This window comes from Miscanthus floridulus, chromosome 19, assembly GCF_019320115.1.
Source record: "Miscanthus floridulus cultivar M001 chromosome 19, ASM1932011v1, whole genome shotgun sequence".
NCBI lineage: Eukaryota > Viridiplantae > Streptophyta > Magnoliopsida > Poales > Poaceae > Miscanthus > Miscanthus floridulus.
Window position 1 is genome coordinate 65,619,562 of NC_089598.1, and position 20,724 is coordinate 65,640,285.

Consider the following 20,724-nt stretch of genomic DNA (forward strand, 5'->3'; position numbering starts at 1 on the left):
CACCCCTAACGTGTCGATCAGGGAGCAGACTATAGACTCGAGTCCTGAGCTCATGCTCATCCAGTCCTTCTCCTCCATGGGGTCATCGAGGGTGAACACCAAGTCGCTCGAGTCTAGTCGCTTGGCCCATTGGAGCCAGCCTCCTCCCCACGTGAGCGGATCATTCGCTCGGCTAGACAAGGGACTAGGAGGACCCAGCCCCAACCGAGGGGTTAGCCGTGGCAACCATCATCGTTGGCCTAACAGGGGCTGATGGCACCCCCTCCATCACCAATGCTCCCTCAGGAGTTGACCCTCCGATGGCTGAGGACAATGGCAGCTCGAGCTCCGAAGTTTGAGCCATCGCCGCTTCTGTGGGGGACACCTTGGTCATGCCTCCTCCCGTCTACCCCACCTCGGGCAGCGTTGACCGATGCGGGCACCGATTCCACTGAGCACCTCCCCTGGCACCATCGGTGCCTCTACCTCCCCCTGCTTCCTCAGGTCATGTCGTGTCTACCTCAGCACCATCACGGTGCACCCCCGACACCACGCTAGTTGGCTCCTAGGGGGTTGGCCAATGCACCAGGATCTTCTACTGGTGCCAACGTCAGGGGTCTACAGGGGCTGGTCCTATGGAAAGCACCAATGTCACACAACAAAATCTAAGAACACAATGAAAGGATGAAGAAGTCGTTAACTCACCTCAACGCCATTACCCGAGATTGTTTCAGGGGCTGGCCGCTCGACACTGACTCCGCCACGTCGACGATTGGCCCCTTCTGTCCCCCGGTAGGGTCGGTCGAAGCAGGGCAGACTTGCTCCACCAACCTCAGGGGCGTGTCCACCCCCACCAATCTTGGAGGCACATTGGGGTCAGTCAGAGTAGGGTGGACTTGCTCCGCAAACCTCAAGGGTGCGTCCTCCCCTATCGATCTTGGAGGTGTGTCCTCCTCGGTTCGCGATAGGGCATGCTGTGAAATCGGGGTCAAGTTGACCAACCCCACGCTAGCCTGCTCATCCTCGAGAGCTAGCACGCCCCATGGAATGTTGGGGTCCTCCTCCTCTTCCTCCTCATCATCATCGCTATCCTCCGATCCTTGCCAATGCCTTCCATGCTGGAGCTTTGCACGCTCCTTCTTCGCCTTCTTTCGGTCCTTCTTCGCCTTCACCACCTCAGCCGTGGTGTGGTTCACCGCCCTCCACGCCATGTCCCTTGGTAGTGGCAGGTTGGAATCACGGGCAATTGGGCTAGATTGCAAATCCTGGCGGTTAGAATTTGAGAACAGAGGAGGGTCAGCCAAGAAAAGAAACTTGAAGAAGGCTTACCAGTTTGACAAAACCTGCGTTCGGCCGCATGGCGGGATGCCCTGAGACCAGGTACACTAGGGTGAGATCCATCGATGGATCCGTCAGGAACTCCATCGCCTCCTTGAGGCATTGTGCCATTTTGCCAACGCTAAGGGCCTTGCCGGCGACCTTCTTTGTCCCTTCGGGCATGGAATCCGGCATCATCTTATACATCGGAAGGGTGTGTGCCATCAGCGGCGCTAGCCTCCTAACATGGTATGCTCTGATGATGCCTGTTCCACACATGCTGTGGTGCTTTATAGTTGCAATGGCCTTGAGAAGGTCACTGAGCCTCTTCTGCTCCTTCTCGATGGGCCCGTATCTCCACACCTCCGGCACCTCCTCGATCAGGCGATCGGTGAAGATCGGTAGGGGGCGGCCGTGTCATTCTTTAAGTAGAACCAGAGCTTATGCCACCCCTTGTTGGACTTCGATAAAGGGATGAACATATACTTGATGCTCGGCTGCCCCATAGACGGATGCTCGCGCAAACCATCAACACCGCTAGGTTCGACTTCTCTCCTTCTTCTACAGCTCAATGGCAAAGAAGTACTTCCCTAGCTTGAAGTGGGGCTCGATCCCTAGATACCCCTCACACAGCACAACGAAGGCCAAGATGTGCTAAATCCCATTGGGATTCAGATGCTGTAGCTCTAGCCCGTAGTAGTGCAGCAGCCCTCGAAGGAATTGGTGGGGAGGAGTCGCCAACCCCCGCTTGTGGAAAGGGATGAAGGAGACGACGTAGCCGTTGGGTGGTGATGGCACATCCTCACCACCAGGTACAATCCACTCATTCATCGCAGTCCTTGAGCAGAGGAAGCCCTTCTTAACTAGACCCTCCATTCGCACGCAGAGAATGTCGGAGTGAGGCCACAGCTCCATTGAGGAATGGGGATGGCAATGTAGAAGATCCAGTGGCGGCATAAGGCTGGAGAGCGAGAACTTTGTCGGTGGTGGAGTGGAAATAGGAAAACAAAGGCTGGGACTCAGGAGTGAAAGGAAAAAGATTGGAAGGGTAAAGGATGCGACTACGCTATGGAGGCTGGGGAGAAACCCCTTCGTTTATAAGGTAAGGGCATAACGGGCAAGGGGCGAACCATCTGCCTAAATTAACGTGCCACATGCCCCACCAGATCTGTTTCCTTTGAGGCTCGAGCCCTCATTATTTCTCACAGCATCAGTCGCCTCGCTGCCTCAAGAGATGAGCGCATACCTATCCCAATCTTTCCTGTGAAGGATCTGTCGGTCGACGGTTCGACTTCAAAGGCCACATACCGCCACAGGTAAGAGGGATATAGAGCTAAAAATGCTCCTACGGCCCATTAACGCCCAGGAGTTCAAAGGCTGGCCCACTAGTAGGTTCACGGCCGCTCTAGGGCACCATAGAGTGAGAGGAGGCTAAGGATAGGCCCGCTAGTGGCCAGTACCCAACGCACGCGAAGAGCCACGGGCATCCCGACCCTCGTTTTGAGTCTTGGATGATGCAAGGTCCATTGTTTCCCCTGAAAGAAAGGCATTGAGACCTCGAATCGGTCAAATGGATCCAAAAACTATATGAACCAGCCACCAAGAATCTAGGAGTTCAGTCACAAGCTGACCTCAAACCGGGCCTCCACGAAGGGGATGCTGGGGCTCCACTTGAACAAGCCTGTTAACAACTCACCGAGCATCGTGCTCCAGTCCAGCGAGGAAAGCATAGCCTGGCTCAGCCCCTTCATTCTAGCGAATGAACATAAGAGGGGTGACCATCACAAAGATGAACTGACCCCCCGACCGGACCCCTACTACGCGCAGGGGGCTCGACATTGCAAGGAGACCGATCACGCGGTCGTAGACAAATGATGAGTATCATACGTAGCTTGCCATCCCACAAAACAACAATAACAAATAGTACCCCCATGCGCCCTCAAGCAACGGATCACAAAAAGCCTTTGTAAGAGTGTCTCACTCCTCCAAACGCTCAGGGGCTACACCCACCAGGTGCACTCAGTGCACACCCAGTGGAAAATGAATTACTGGTGCATCTCAGGCGTCCGTGTCCACTTTGTCAATCTCCCACATAGAGGTTTGGTATCTAAATCCTACTCGGTTACCCTACTCGGTACAACGAACCAAGGGGAAAAATGCCTTTATAGGAGTGTCTCACTCCTCCGAAGGCTCGAGGGCTACTAACGGATATCTATACCCAGGGTATCCTAGCCAAAGGATTAATAAGCGTCACGTCACCTCATCCGATGGTTAAAGACACAACTACGGCCTTGTCCGACTGCGAGGGCGAGGTTTCCACCTCGTCCGACCCCTAGGGGCCGTACCACGCCTCATCTGACTCCGAGGACGAGGTTTCCTGCCTAGTCCAACCCTTGAGGGTCGAATCTGCTACCGGACAAAAGAAGTGGTCCTAGGGGTAGGACCCGAACCTGCTTCAACCACTATGGCATGGAGGCGCACGCCTAGGGTATGTCTCGAATGTGTCTTGATGCGACTGGCGGTCGCATCGGGCCATGCTGGAGACTCACATCGTCCACAGTGATGGACACACAGTCACTATGCTACCCACTCCCTGTGCTGGCCGCTGAGCAGTATGCTGGTCAGCCGTGCCGTTCACCGAGGCGGGGTGGGACATTATGACTCACTGACAATGCTAGGGCATGGCATTGTCAGAGGATAGGTGACCGGTGTGGAGCTATCCCTGTCACCGCCTACTATGCCAGCAGGGCCCGTACGAAGGAAAAGGAAGGCCCGGCGACCCTGAAGACTTCCTTGGCTTCACCTTAGCTATCTTCCAAGGATTGGTTCCGTCTTGTTCGACCCCCGAGGGTTGGCTCCACCCTGCACCCGACTGTCTAAGGGCCAGCTCCGCCTCACCCGACGTCTGAGGGACGACTCCTGCCTCAGCCCGACGTCCAAGGGATGGCTTCGCTTCGACTGACTCCCAAGGGGAGTGGTCACATCTCGGCACTGACCCGTCCCCACGACATGTCATTCTGTGGAGCTCATATCGCTCACAGTGACGGACGTGTGGTCACTGTGCCGCTAACTCCCTACCTGACCACCGTACAACGTCAGTCAACCAGCGTCAGTTGACTGGCACTGTACCGCTAGCCCCCTGCACGGTTTCTGTCAGGGGACCCTCTGACCATTCCATCCGCTCGGATAGGACGGAAGACAAAAATGGCACTGCAACGCCCAGCACGTAAGCTGCAGCAGCTAATAGGACCCCGGTACGACGCCACTTCCACCACGATCTACAAGGTCAGCGGGACCCACGTGAAGAGGAGGATGGTGCACCTCCAGGAGCCTTATTTCTCTTTCTTTTTTCCCTGTTCCCTTCGGTTGTAACCCCTGCTTTCCCTTGACCTATAAAAGGGAAAGCAGGACGTCTCACTAAGGGGATCGACTCATTGTAGATCGATTCATCACACATCACACCGCATTACACCAAAGACTTGGGAGCTCCTCCCTCTCTGGCCAGTTTGTAAACCCCTACTACAAACTCAGTGCTAGTAACACGAGCAGCTCGAAACTGGACAGTAGGGATATTCAGCCCGAACCAGTATAATCCTTGTGTTCTCTTAGCACGCCATCCGGGTCAGACACTCAATATATAAATTTACTAGCCGATGCTTACTCGAAACACCGACAACAACTTATATCGAAGGTTGAGGCAATAAAAAAATAGCAATCCAGTACACACGTAAATAATAATATTAAACTACAAAAAATTATACACCAGAGATCTTCCATTTCTTGATTCATCGTCTCTTAATTTATTACTTTTCTTCCATCTAGTAAAATTATACACGTGCATTATTGCAACGAGAACAAAATAATACCGAAAAGACCGGTGAGGACAAGGACAATGCATCAGAGATCTTCCTTTATCCTCTCTCTCTCTCACTGTAACTGGGCCCCTTGGAAAGATGTGTAAGGAGGCCTGGGCTCTCTCTAAGGACAACACAAAATCATGCAAGTCGATAGCTAGCATAGCATTTCTTCAACTCTCGCTTGTTTGTAATCCCTACTGTAAACTTTGAGCTGTTGAGCTCAACAACATGAGTAAAAACACTAGATTGGACACAGGACACGTTGACTCGACCAGTATAATCCTGAGTCTTTGAGCACAGTAGCGATCCAAAGTCATACACTGGGCAACAAATTCACAAGTCGATGTCACAAAACGTCGACACTATGTTTTGCCCCAATTGACAAGCTTTTGTGATTTAGGGTTGCTAAAGCTGTTGCAAGTATGGTGCCCCCTTACTAGTTGGCTGCCTTTTTTTTATGACTATAGTTTGTCATCCCGCTAAACCCAAATTGACATGTTGTTTTCTTTATTTTGTGTCCGGAACCATGTTTATGTTTTGCTGCTCTATTCTATTTTTTTTGGTTTAGGATTGATTCAAGGTTTATGATTATATTTGTCCTCCTTGATCATGTGTGTTTTTATTTGTGCATACTGGTTAGGTTCCTTCAAATGTACCAATTTGGGTTGGAACATATATTATGGTTAGGATTACGACATCCTTACTAATTAGGGGTAGTAACAGGACTACTACTTTTATTAGGGCTATTGATTAGGGTTTCCACATTTACATTGATGGAGGTTATGGATTTCCTACTGTAGGATTGGTTTTCTATTTTTTTAGAGTTGTCAAACTCGTGTCACATATACTCATGCATTTTTATTAGTATATTATTAGAACAACTCGAAGAGTCTCTCTATATTCTTTATAATGGTTAGGAAAAGAGATTTTGATGAAAAATATCCTCCGACAACTTTTTTATTTGGTTATCCAAATACAACCATTATGTATTATGAATTTTTCGCTAGCCAAAGATAGATAGTGAAAATAACTCTCTACAGTGTACACAAGATATAAAACAGCTATTGAAGAGTGGAGACATATAGAAAACGATCTTTATGCAGATGACGCTCTAAATGTGGATGTAGAGAGTGAATTTTAGAAAGACTCTAGAAGACCTTCTTGTTGTTTGTTTACAGTTTCCACCATCCACCCTCAATTTTCATTTTTTGGTTGATTTATGTGAATTTTATTTTACATTTATATGTTCATTTTTATTTGTCATTACTCATTAAGTTTAGTGCACGTTGTTATTATTTTTATGCGGCCGGATGTACAACCAAGCCTGATAGTCATAATTGCTACGCGCCGCGGGCTTCTTAGGCTGCGTTTAGTTCGCGAAATCAAAATTTTTGGATGTCACATCGGATGTTTCGGGGGATATCGGAAGGGGTTTTCGAATACTAATAAAAAAACTAATTACATAGCTCGCCTGAAAACTGCGAGACGAATTTATTAAGCCTAATTAATCCGTTATTAGCGCATGTTAGTTATTGTAGCACTATGGCTAATCATGGACTAATTAGTCTTAAAACATTCGTCTCACGATTTCCAACCAAACTGTGCAATTAGTTTTTTCGTCTATATTTAATACTCCATACATGTGCCGCAAGATTCGACGTTATAGTTTGGGGTGAATTTTTTTGGGAACTAAACCAGGCCTTATTAGGGCAGTCCCGGGTCATTGCGCCATATATATGGCCATCGGGCCGGCCCGGCATGCCCCGGCCCGGGCACGGGCCAGGCACGGCCCACAACTTCTCGGGGCCGGCACGGCACGTCGTGCCTGCGGGCCATGCCAGCACGGGCCTCGTGCCTGGCATTCGGCCCAAGCATGGGCCTGCGGGCTGATTTTCGGGCCGTGCCAGCCCACAGCCCACAATTCTGTAAACACACCAGCAAATTCAGCTCTAACTTTAGTTTTCAAATTTGGAATCAAATTTCACAGAAAACATAAATGATAAGAGATCACAGATTCACAATCACAACTCACAATCACAAGTATACTACTAGACCGGATTCAAAGATAACAATTAACAACTAGACCATTGACCAGTCACAAGTCACAACTCACAAGCATGAAGTATCTTAACAGATTCACAACTCACAATCACAAAATAACAATGCACAAACAAGACTTAAAAAGATAATTGAGTTGTGTGCAATGCTGCCTCATTAAAAACCTTTCTAGGTAAAACTCACCCTTATGAGAAACCCTAGAAAGGAAAAAAGAGTGCAGCACAGCTCTTATAATGATAAGTTCAAAGTTCAGATACAAATGTCACTCTCAGTTTCATCTCAACTCTCATCTCTCATCTCTCCTCTCAATCTCAAGTTCTCAACTCACTCTCATCTCTCATCTCTCATCTCTTAACTCTCTCAGAATAGAGAACACTAAGTACCAGCAGAATTAGATGTAGAAGCCACTGATGTACCAGCCGACGGAGCCCCAGATGCACTCTGAATTTCTTCATCAAGATATAAATGCTCGAAGTAGCTTGCCAACTCTTGGTTGTCTAGTTGAATATTGCAGTCTTCGTTCTCCCAACTCCCAATCCTTGATGCAAGCAAGCATCTCCACATGTTCTGGCAACAAAGCATCGGCGCCGCTCTTCAAAGTATCCTTCCTGTCAAGCTGAAGCATGATTCTGAAGACACAGTAGACACTAGACAGACATTATATCTTTTGCCATTATAGATAAAATAGGAAAGGTTAGTTTGTGGTCACGCCACCAGAGAAGCAAATCAAAGTCATTTTCATATGCAGTGACATTGTCACTGTCCAGGTAAGCTGTGAGCTCACAACCAACAGATGCAGCAGATGAAGTTGGGGTAGGAGATGGACCAATAACACCAGAGGCTCCAGGGCCTCCAAATATTCTTCCCCAAGCCTGTTTTCTCTTACCAGTTTGGCCTGCAGGATGTGCAGCCCTTCTATTCTTAGCTACACTAAACTTGCTGTCATACTTGGCAAACAACTTATAAAGTTCAATTTTAATAGAAGCATAATATGAACTGTAATCAATACTAAGGTTTTCTTTTAGAATTACCAGGACATTAAACAGACCTCTTATCTTAGCTCTAGGATCAAGAATGAAAGCAAATGAATACAACAGAGGTATATTTTCCTAGTATTTAAGAAATTTGAGTTTCATCGGATACACAACAGCTATCAGATTTTGATCCTTTTCACTTTCATGCAAATGAGCAGAAATCTCAAGCAGATGATGCAAAACAAGAGGGCTAGTTGGATAGTACACACCAGAAAGAACAACAGTTGATTCATAAAATACTTCTAGGAATTCCAATACCTTTGCAGCTATATGCCAATGCCTTGGAGTTAACAATTCAGCCCCCAAATTAGCATTAATGAACACAGAAAAAACTTCCTTATATGGCAGCAGGTGTTTAAGCATAAGTTATGTAGCATTCCATCTAACATCCATATCCAAACCAAACTTCCTAGGTCTTAAACCTTGAGCATTGCAGTAGTTCTTAAACATGGCAATACTATGATTAGAAGAATTCAAGAAGTTAATAGCAGTTCTAAAATCTTTTATGTATGGTTTGAACCTCTTTAAACCAGATTTAACAATCAAATTTATGATATGACAAGCACAACGTTGATGAACAAGGTGATAAGTTCTTTTATTAGGATCAGAAGGTGTAGGGGCTGGATCAGAACCCAAGTATCCTGCAAACAAAGGTGTTAAAGTTTCCATTGCTTTTGCATTAGAAGAAGCATTATCTCGAGTAACAAAAAAGATCTTGTCAATCAAACCAAATTCCTCAATCATAGAACCAATTTTTTCAGCAATGTTCTGACTAGTATGCTTCACCTCAATCAATCTCAACCCAATTATCTTTTTCTGTAGTTCCCAGTCAGCACTCACAAAATGAGCAACTACACTGATGTAGTCCTCCTTAGCATTACCAGACCAAATGTCAGATGTCAAACCAACAGATGAAGTACCACGCAAAATATGATTCTTAAGCATATTACGACATTTAGTGAATAACTTACTTAGGTCTCTAGTGGTGGCCTGCCGGGAGACCCTAGTAAAAATAGGGTTATGAGCACGTTGAATGTACTCCTCCCATGCATCAGTGTCACCAATACCTAAGGAAAGATCAAGCCTAGCAATCAAGCGACACAACTCTTGTCTAGCTACATCAGGTTTATAGTCCCAATTGCGCAAACCATCAGGATTAAGCGCAAGCCTAGACTGAACAGCAGCACGTCGATTAGTTTTTTCCATACATGATTTCCGGTGCCTCTTCAAGTGCCCAGTTCCAGAAACAGATCTAGCAGACAAAGTAGCCTTACACATTTTGCAAACAGCTTTAGTGCAAATTCTACTGCCATTCACATCCTCATAGATCTCACCAAAGTCAGCCCAGACAGGAGATTTGCGCTTACCAACTCTGGTTGCATTACTAGAAATAGATGGAGCAGAGCTGTTGGTGTTGGAGCCAGTCCCAGCCGTCGTCGCCCCTTCACCACTGCCGCCGTCTAGATCGATCAGAGCCTGGCTGGCTCCGAGATCGACACCGAACAAGGCAGCTGCGTCCTCTCGGAGGTCGTCATCGTCCTCGGCCTTGGGGGACATGCCTGGTAGGACGGCATTGTCATCCGCCATGGCGGCAGTGACCGCTCCGGCCCCGTTCCTCGACGGTGTGGGTGGCCACCGAGCTCGCTCTACGCCGCGGCTAGAAGAGGAAGCATCGGCTACCGACCTGTAGATCAAGAAACACATCAGATGATAAAATCAGATCAAGAAAGAAGATGCTAGGGTTAGGGTTTACCTGCGCAACCGGAGCCCGGTGCCGGAGAAGACGACGACCCCCGCAGAGAAGATGACAGACCGTTAGCAAGGACGGCGAGCGGCGGAGGAGGGATGACACTGACAGGAACACGAACTCACATATCACCAAGAGGGGAAGGGAGAGGGGGAGAGGAAGGAGATCAAGAAGGAGAAGGGAAAGGCTGGTCGGTGGCGGAAGGCAGATCAAGGTCACCGGAGTCGATGAGGTCGGACGTCGAGGAGACGGCGGCATGGCGAAGGCGAGGCGAAGACGAGAGCGGTGTGGGCGCTGCGCGGTGGGTCAGCGGGTGGAGTCGAAATGTCGAATGGATTAGCCGATTAGGGTTGTGAGGAGAGGAGGCGGCCGTCGCCTGTCGGCATGTCCCTTATATATGAAGGGAGGGGTGAGGGGCCGACCGGCCGAGCGTGGGCCGTGGGGCGTGGGCTGATGATGGGCTGGCTGCCTCGGGCCGCTGTCGGGCCTCCCTCTATTTCTCGTGGTGGGCCATGCTGGCCCACGGGCTTGGGGGTCAGCCCAAGCACGGCCTGAGCAGCGGGCCGGGCCAGCCCGGGCCCTGAGTTTTATCGAGTCGTGCCGGGTTCGTGTCGGGCTTTTTTTCGTGCTTCGTGTCGTGCCGTCGTGCCTCGTGCTGCATGGCCAAGTATATTGCGCCATGAAACTATTCTTCCCAGACTTTTTTTCCTAATGTCCGGATAAAAAGTTGACCAATCATTCATCACGTTCCTCTCTCTCCTCTCTGGATCCTTTCTGCAGACCACACGGCGGTACCGAGTCTTCGGAGACTAGGACAGCGCGCGCGCGGGCCTAGCTCGACGCCGCAGACGCTTGCCCACCAAGAGAAGAGCTCCGCGACACTGGCCCGCCAGCAGAAGAGATCGGGCGAGCTCGGTAGCCGGCGGCGCGGGCACGCGTGGCAGCCGACGCGTGAGGACGAGCGCGGCAGCCACGGCGTGGGCGTAGCAGCGGGCGAGCGCGGCAGCCGGCGGCGCGGGCGAGCGCAGCAGTCGGCGGGTGGACGCGCGCAGCGGCCGGCGGCCTGGCTGGTGGCGACCGCGACCTGCGGAGGAGCCTTGGCTGCGGCAAAAGCTTGCATCCTTGTGGCAGCGGTGGCTTGCGCGACTGGCGGCGAGCACGGCAGCGGTGGCCTAGCACACCGGATCTGGAGGAGGGCGATGGAAACTGGTGGTTTCTCCCCAATGTCTTTTCTCTCGTTTCTTGTTGCGTTGATTTGCGTGAGGACGTCGTTCCCTGAGGAGAAAACGATTTCTTGCTTTTGCACCCTCTCTCTTCGTTAACTCCTTTGTCATGTCACAAAATTGCTGAGTTGCTGAGTTGTCAAGCTAATTAAAAGGGATAGAAACTACCATGAATGCCCCATTAGGACTGTCCTTAATAATCTTTATAGAACATGCCGTCCGGCCTGATTTGCCAATGGCCGTATGTTCTGAAAGATGCACAATCCACAAAACAAAGCAACACATCTGGCCCGTAATTAGCTTCTAATCTAATGGTTGCTAATTCAGGTGTTTCTTCCAATTGAAACACTCGTTTATTGCTGTGCTATTTTCGGTTGTTTTTCACGGCTTTAAATACCGGTTGTTGTCATGTCCGTTTTTTTTCTCGATCGAACATTTTGCCCATTTTTCATTAAAAGGAATCAGAGTTTTTGAAGCTTATAAAAGCGCTCAGGAATGGTGGCGAGGAGCCATCACTGCTTAACCGCTGCAACCTAACTACTGCAACCTAGCCATCACTGCTGTCATGTCCGTGATTTAATTAATGCTGCCAAGTGCCAACCCTTATAATTATCTGGAAAATTTCAAATACAAAATAACCTATGACTACCTTTGCAATGTGCTCAGTAAAAAAAAAAAAAACATTGCAATGTGCTAAAAACGAATAATAATGAAGTACAAAATAACCAGCCCGTTCATAAATGTTTATTTCAGCACTGTATAATTAAAATAACAAATATACAACTTGGTTAATTAATAAGCAAAAATACAAATGAAGGAATTATAATTCGATTACAATCGATCCACAAGAAGTTTTATTCATTTATTTATAAATTGAATTGCATCTACCTCTCCATGCATATACATATCACCAGTTGATCTTACTGCAGCTGAGTCTCACCTCCACCTGCATCTCTGGTGGCGGTGGTATTTTGCCCATCTTCACCATTGCCCTGGCGAAATCCTTGGCGAACGCCTCGCCGTCCGTGCTATACATTTCCACCAGATGGTCCAGCAGTCCACCGCAGCCGTAGAGCGCCTGGTCGGAGGTGAGGAGGCCTCGGCGAGCCACAAGGTCCCGGTAGTACGCGTTGTCGAACCTCATCGGGGTCTGCTCGTCGAACGGCGCCGGCGCGTCATAAGCGGACTGGCACGTCATGCCGGCGCAGCTCCGCAAACGAGGGATCGATGTCGGCGCCGCCCTCGCCGTTGTAGCCGTAGACTCGGTTCCTGTAGTGGTGGCACCGCGCCGTGCCGATGGTGTGCGCGCCGGATAGCGCTGCCATGTCGCGTGCGTCGAGGTCGTACTGCTTGAACAGGTCAATGAGCTCGGCGAGGGTGGAGTTCGGGGCTGGGAGGCCGTATTCGGCACCGGTCCTGTTGGCGCCGCGCGAGTCCTTGCGCCCGAGCTGCACTTTCCAGGTCGGGCCCCCGAGCAGGGCGACGGCTTCGCGGGAGGCGAGCGCGAGGATGTCGGCGCAGGAGACCGTGGCCGGGCAGGCACGCTCGGCGTAGGACTTGATCTCGTCGATCACGTCGAAGCCCCGGAGCGAGTTGGCGTTCGGCGTGGCGTCCTTCTCGCTCTCGGAGAAGGGCGCCCCGTCCAGGAGGACGGAGCCGTCGCATCCCTGCCGTGTCAATATCATCGTTCGTGCAAAAACTTTAAGACACAATGCAGAAACAAGTAAGATTAGATTAGGCAGAAAGATCGGTGAAATTGGGGCGTACGTCGACGAAGCAGTCATGGAAGAAGAGGCGGAGCACAGCGGGCGCCATCGACTGGTCGGCGTCGACCCTGGACGCCATCACGGAGTGCACGATCTGCTGCAAGTCGGGGCACGTCTTGTCGTAGTAGCCGACCTTTAGATGGTCGCCGTTGGCCGTGCACGCGAGAAGAATCGAGAGGATCAGGGGAACCAGCCATGAACAGGTCCTGGAAGGCGACATGGCTGTCGATCAAGGTGGTGTGCCGACGATCGAGGTCGTCCCGGCGTCCGACGTACGGTGTTGTTTTCTAGTAGTGCGTAGTGAAGCAATGGATATGAACAGAAGCAAGAGAGGATGGAGAGCTTGAGGCTTGAGCTGATCAGTGCGAAATGAGCATGACGAAGCGTGCTTATATACAGCTTGCTAGCGCGGCCGGGTATGGTGTCGTGTCTCCGCTCACCCGCGGCAGCCCGGCTTCTCCGAACGTGCGCTTACTTGCTTCCGCTTGTACGCGTGAGCACGCGCGATCGTGTGGCTGGTGTTGCCACTTCCTCTGGTCTGCACCGCCATGCATGCATGCTCGTGCTTCATGGCGACGAAGTCAACATGAAAGGACCAAGGTACTTGTTGGCTCTAGCTTATGACGAGGAACAGGTACTAGACGTACGTGCTACTTGCGGATTCTTTTTATTGATTTACCTAAAATAAAATAATCTTACAATGTACGTCGATAAAACCGGTCGAAATGCTGGCCGGGTTTGGAACGATCGATTGAGACGTACAAAACGTACACCAATGACATCGGTTCCATATCTTCTTTTTTTTTTTGTCTTATAAAAGAATAGGATCAAAAGAGAACTATTTATACAAATGAGTCTACAGGAGAGATGATACTCATATTTAGGTTGTGCCTCTGCTACAACCCAAAATAGGTTTGCATATAGATACTCATTTGGAGGTCGATACCGTACCATCTAAGACCCATTTTAAGTTTGGTGCACATATGAGTAATTTGTTGGAGACAGTCTAATATCGGAAGGTGGTCCATTGGTTCTGGTCGGATCCGATTGTTTAGCTGGACCTAATCATGCGCTGACTTCTCATATCATAGAGTAGTATGACCGTGTCAACTGTAACATGCAATTAGCTGTGCAAGGATTAACGCATGCCTGTTTCTCCTTGAATGAACGTCGAATAACCTACTCCCACTATTATAAGCCAACCAATCACTGTTGGACCATCACTACCGAGTGTGATAGAGCCTATATAATAATTTTGCTTTACCGCCGTGTAATAAGTCAAGGATCCGAACAATGATTGGAAATCCTATTAACCAGGCAGTAACATATCATTGTAAGTTAGAGCCACCGGGTGCTAGAGATAGTTGGGATATCATTGGCGGTCCAGGCCATCACCTGGTAGTAATATATCCACTAGTAGAGAACAGACCTTTGATCCAAAGGCCAAATCAGACTTTAGTCCCGGGAAATATTGTGCCCGGGACTAGAGAGACCTTTAGTCCTGGTTGGTGGCTCCAACCGGGACTAAAGGTCCCTGCCCAACGGCTCCTGCACCAGGCCGTTGTGGCAGGGGACCTTTAGTCCCGGTTGGAGCCACCAACCGGGACTAAAGGTCGACCTTTACTCCCGGTTGGTGGCTCCAACCGGGAGTAAAGCTCTTGTCCCGGCTGTGTGGCCCGGGACTAGAAAGTGACCTTTAGTCCCAGTTGGATCCACCAACCGGGACTAAAGGTCCCCCCTATAAATCCTGCTGGCCGTCTTCTTCCTCCCCGAGCTCGCCCGAGAGCTTCAGTTCAAATTTAAGTAGTGTTCTTGCTCTTTCTCCATCCATTCTTCGATTCCTCCGTCGATTTCTTCGATTCCTCCATCGATTCTTCGGTTCTAAAGGTTACCAACTTCATACTCTCATATTTCACCATTGTCTTATCTCATTTTGTTCACTATATATATATAGTTCTTTATTATGGTTTTTTTCAATTGTAAGCAATTTGAGCTCAAAATCACTTCAAGCTTGCATATTTACATGAAGGAAGGTTAAAGTAGCTATTAAAAACTAGTATTCACCGTTCATTTGTAGCATGCATAGCACACTTCATTGTTTAGAGATATAGAGAATTTTAGAGTTTTTTTTAATTTTATTTATTTATAAAATGAGAAATTTATAGTGTATTAAAAATGAGTATAGAGAGTAGCTAACAACTGCTTCTGGGTCCTCGGCCTCTCATGGGTTTCCAAAGCGACTTAGGCCGGGCCTCCCACTCATTGCATGCGGCAAGTGTTGTGATGAGACGAAGATTGTGATGGAGTACCGAGTGAAGAAGGAGGGTCGCATTTTCTACAAGTGTCCGGATCGCAATGTGAGTTATTTTATCGTATTTAATGACTATGGTTAGTTTATACCTATTTTCATGATGGTTGTGATTAAAGTTCTAATTTTTTGTTTTAATTTTAGTGGGATGGCACTGGATATTCAAGCTTCTACTCGGAGGAAGAGTATGTTGAACTCGTGCAAAAATATCTTACACAACAGGCAGATATGGCAGCTAATGAGGCAGTGATCTAGCCAAAAAAGCCCAAAGATGTTGAACAAACGGGGGATCTGTCTATTTTAGTTGGGATTGGTCGTGAAATCCTTGTGCTGCTGAAGTGCATTTTAGCTTTAGTGTTTTTAGTGGTAGTTGGGATTGTCTACATTGTAGCGAGGCTTTCTTAAATTTATAACTTTTGTGGTGGTATGCATGTTGTATAATTAACTAATTATGTTCTAGATTTTAATACGATATTTATGTCATGTAATGCAGATGAGTCGGCATTGGATGTACAATGCTGATCGTCGCTCCCAAGAGTTTATGGACGGCGTGCATTCTTTGTTACGTGCGGCCGAGGCAAACAAACGCTGATGGTTTCATGTGCTGCCCATGTGCCAGTATGTAAGAATAAGATGGAATATGCTAACTCAAAGACTCTTCATTCACACTTGTTCAAGTCGGGTTTCATGCCAAACTATATTTGTTGGACGAAGCACGGAGAAACCAGAGTTATAATGGAAGAAGGTGAAGAAGAACAATGGGGCGATGATGACATTTTTGCTGAATATGGTGCCTTCAAAGATACTACAATGGGGGAAGCTGAAGAAGAGGTGGGGGCAGAGGAGAAGCCCGCTGAAGAAGAGGTAGGGGCAGAGGAGGAGCCCGCTGACGATCTTGGTCAGGCCATTCGTGACGCACAAAGAGAATGCGAAAGTGAAAAGAAGAAGATCAAGTTCGACCACATGCTAGAGGATCACAAGAAATTGCTATACCCAACTTGTGATGCGGGGCAGAAAAAGTTAGGGTACCACATTAGAATTGCTGCAATGGAAGGCAAAGAATGGTGTATCTGACAAGGGATTCACGGAGTTACTAAAAATCCAAAAGAAGATGCTTCCGAAGGATAACGAATTGCCCAGCACTATGTACGAAGCAAAACAGGTAGTCTGCCGTTTAGGATTAGAAATCCAGAAGATACATGCATGTCCTAATGACTGCATCCTCTACCGTGGCTATGGAGTACGAGAAGTTGGATGCATGCCCTGTATGTCATGCTGTCGTGGTATAAGATCAGGCGAGATGACCCTGGTGATGTTGAGGGCGAACGTCCCAAGAAGAAAATCCCTGCCAAGGTTATGTGGTATGCTCCTATAATACCACGCTTGAAACGTCTTTTTAGAAACAGAGATCATGCAAAGTTGTTGCGATGGCACAAAGAAGACCTGTAAGGTAGACAATATGTTGAGACACCCTGCTGATGGGTCCCAGTGGAGAGTAATCGATAGAGAATTCCCCGAGTTTGCAAGTGACGCAAGAAACTTAAGGTTTGCTTTAAGTACTGGATGGTATGAATCCTTTCGGGGAGCAGAGCAGTAGTCACAGCACTTGGCCTGTTACTCTATGTATCTACAACCTTCCTCCCTGGTTATGCATGAAGCGTAAGTTTATTATGATGCCTGGTGCTCATCCAAGGCCCAAAGCAACCTGGCAACGACATCGATGTGTACCTAAGGCCACTAGTTGAAGAACTTCTACTTTTGTGGAACAAGCCAGGTGTACGCGTGTGGGATGAGCACAAGCAGGAGCACTTTGACCTACGAGCATTGTTGTTCGTAACAATCAATGATTGGCCAGCTCTAAGTAATCTTTTAGGACAATCAAACAAGGGATATAATGCATGCACGCACTGTTTCGATGACATGAAAGGTATATTCTTGAAAAAGTGTCGCAAGGTCGTGTACCTTGGGCATCGATGATTTCTTCCTACAAATCACCCCGTAAGAAAGAAAGGCAAGCATTTTAAAGGTAAGGCAGACCACCAGACCAAGCCTCGCAACCAAACTGGTGAGGACGTCCTCGATATGGTCAATGATGTGAAAGTAATATTTGGAAAGGGACCTAGCAGCCAACCTGTTTTGAAGGACGCCAACGGTCACGCACCCATGTGGAAGAAGAAGTCCATATTTTGGGAGCTACCCTATTGGCAAGTCCTAGAGGTCCGCAGCGTGATTAACGTGATGCACCTGACGAAGAATCTTTGTGTGAACCTGCTAGGCTTCATGGGCGTGTATGGGAAGCCTAAGGACACAATTGAAGCACGATAGGACCTGCGGTGTTTGAAAGAATGAGACAACCTACATCTAGAGAAGACAGATGATGGACTGCCAGTACTTAAGTCCTGCCAGCTACACTCTTAGCAAAGAAGAGAAGGACAGCTTGTTTGAATGCCTAGATAGCATTAAGGTACCAGTCTGGATTCTCCTCGAATATAAAGGGTATAATAAATGTGCCAGAGAAGAAATTTGGACACTTAAAGTCCCATGACTGCCACGTGCTCATGACTCAATTGCTTCTAGTTGCATTAAGAGGAATTCTACTGCCAAATGTATGTCTAGCCACCGTGAAGCTATGTGCATTCCTCAATGCAATTTCTCCGAAGGCAATCGATCCAACAGATCTAGCGAAACTACAGAATGATGTGGTTCAATGTCTTGTCAGCTTTGAGTTGGTGTTCCCTCCTTCCTTCTTTGATATCATGACATACCTCCTAGTTCATCTGGTCAAGGAGATTACTATTCTCGTCTCCTGTGTTCCTACACAACATGTTCCCCTTTGAGAGGTTTATGGGAATCCTGAAGAAATATGTTCACAACCGTACTTGGCCAGAAGGAAGCATCGCCAAGGGCTACGAAACAGAGGAGGTCATTGAGTTCTGTGTTGACTTCATTCCCGATATTAACCCGATTGGTGTTCCTGAATCGTGACACGAGGGGAGACTAAGTGGAAACGGGACACTAGGGAAGAAAACATATATTGGTAAGGGTGATGATTATTTCAATAAAGCACACTACACAGTTCTACAGAACTCCTCCTTGGTAGATCCGTATATCGAGGACACACAAGAACCTCCTCCGATCTGAGTTCTCAGGGAAGTCTGAAGCATGGATTATGCATCAGCACATGGAAACTTTCAGCGACTGGTTGAGAAAAGAATGTCAGGGTGATGAGAGTATTGATAAGGAGCTGTATTGTTGGCTAGGCAGCCATCGTGGCATATCCTCACATACAAAGGGTACGAGATAAATGAGAATACATTTTACACAGTAGCACAATGATAAAAGGAGCACCAACCAAAACAGTGGTGTCCGCATAGATGCCACCGACCCTAGTGGGAACAAGCAAACATACTATGGCCGCATAGAGGAGATATGGGAACTAGACTATGCATCTCATTTTAAGGTACCTTTGTTCAAGTGCCTAGTGGGTAAAGACGACTGGAGGCGGCGTAGCAGTCGACAACCAGTATGGAATGACAACAGTGGACCTCAACAATATTGGGTACAAAGGCAAACCGTTTGTCCTTGCGAAGGATGTGACTCAGGTGTTCTATGTCAAGGACATGTCTACAAAACCGAAGAGAGGGAAAAACGACAACCACCCAATCAATGATGAGCCAAAGCGCTACATAGTTCTTTCAGGAAAAAGAAACATCGTCAGGAATCGAAGACAAGTCAGACATGTCAGAAGATTATGAAAAGGATGACCTGAATTTCACCCTTCACAGTGAACTGAAGATCCTAGCATCCTAGCTAAACGATGAGGACACTCCATGGTTACAGGTGCGATCATAACCAAGGGACATACGTCAAGAAGAAGTTCACTACTGTGCCCGCTTGATATATATATTGATGTTCAATAGTGTGTATTAGAGATATTATGTAATAATTGTGAATTTATATTTGATGTTGAATTATGTCACGTTGAAGTGATAGTGAAAACAAATTTATGTTTGATGTTGGGATTATGTCACGTTGAAATGATGTGAAAACAAATTTATGTTTGATGGTGAGATTATGTCACGTTCAAATGATGTGAAAATAAATTTCTAGTCGAAACACAAGAGTTTTTCTGAATTTAATTAAACACTATATTTTTGCATTATCGAAATAGTAATTTAAACACTATATTGTGTTTTAAAACTTGTTAAAAAAATTAAAACTTTAGGTCACATAATTTTCCTGTGTGTAATAAAGCAAAATAGAATCTATATTTTTTTAAAATATTTTATGTCCTTTTATTTAATTTTCTGTGCAATTAACTATCCTTTTATCATTTGTGTAAAAAGAAATATATTAAAATCCTAATGAATTGGCGGGCAAGCGAAACTGCAGTTTGGCTGCCCGCCAAAAACCTTTAGTCCCGGGCGCCACCACCAGCCGGGACTAAAGGTAACCTTTAGTCTCGGGCGCCACCACCAGCCGGGACTAAAGGTGCGACCTTTAGTCCCGAGCGTTAACTAGGGCCCAGGGACTAAAGGGCCTTTAGTCCCGGCTGGTGGTGGCGCCCGAGGACTAAAGGTCCTCTCCCTTATATAGCCTCTACGCCTACCCCGACCCCTCTTCTTCCTCCTCCCCACTGTCGAGCCAAGCCCTAACAGACCCACCGCCGCTCGTCCAATCCACCGTCGATGCCGCACCTCACGAGCGCCCGCACGCACACTGGCACCCCACCGCCCTGACGTCGCACGCTCTGACTAAGCACGCTCGCCGATGCACCGCCCCCTACCACCCCGGCTCGGCACCTCGACGTCCCACCGCCCCGATGCCACACTACGGCTCGGCCCGACGCCACGCCACCCCTGACGCCACGCCACGCCCCTAAAGCCACCCTTGACGCATGCCGCCCCTGATGCCCGACGCCACGCCGCCCCTGGCGCCCGACGCCACGCCTCCACTGACGCCGCGCGCGCGGCCCTAACGACTCCACCCGGCCACCGACACCGCCCTCGTCATCACCGCCTCCGGACGCCCATCACTGCCGACCCCTACATACGTCGATCGTCACCGCCGACCCCTACGTACGTCGATATGTGTTTATATGTGATATATGCAGAGGAACACCTCGTTGTGTTGTATGTGGAGCAACACCGTCGTTGTGTTGTATGCGGAGCAACGCCGCTTCGTTGTGTTGTATGCGGAGCAACGCCGCCTCGTTGTGTTGTATGCGGAGCAACGTAGCCTCGTTGTGTTGTATGTGGACCAAGGCCGCGTCGTTGTGTTGTATGCGGAGCAACGTCGCCCCGTTGTTGTATATGCGGAGCAACGCCACCCCGTTGTTGTATATGCAGAGCAACGCCGCCCCGTTGTTGTATACCCTAGCGAGAACGACGATTCGCCCTAGCGAGAATGACGATTCGCCCTAGCGAGAACGACGA

General features: G+C 48.4%; 1 pseudogene; it reads right to left on the reverse strand.

The window, feature by feature from the left end:
* Nucleotides 1–12,122: 12,122 nt before the first annotated feature.
* On the reverse strand, nt 12,123–13,323 carry LOC136525145 (peroxidase P7-like; annotated as a pseudogene).
* Nucleotides 13,324–20,724: the final 7,401 nt, after the last annotated feature.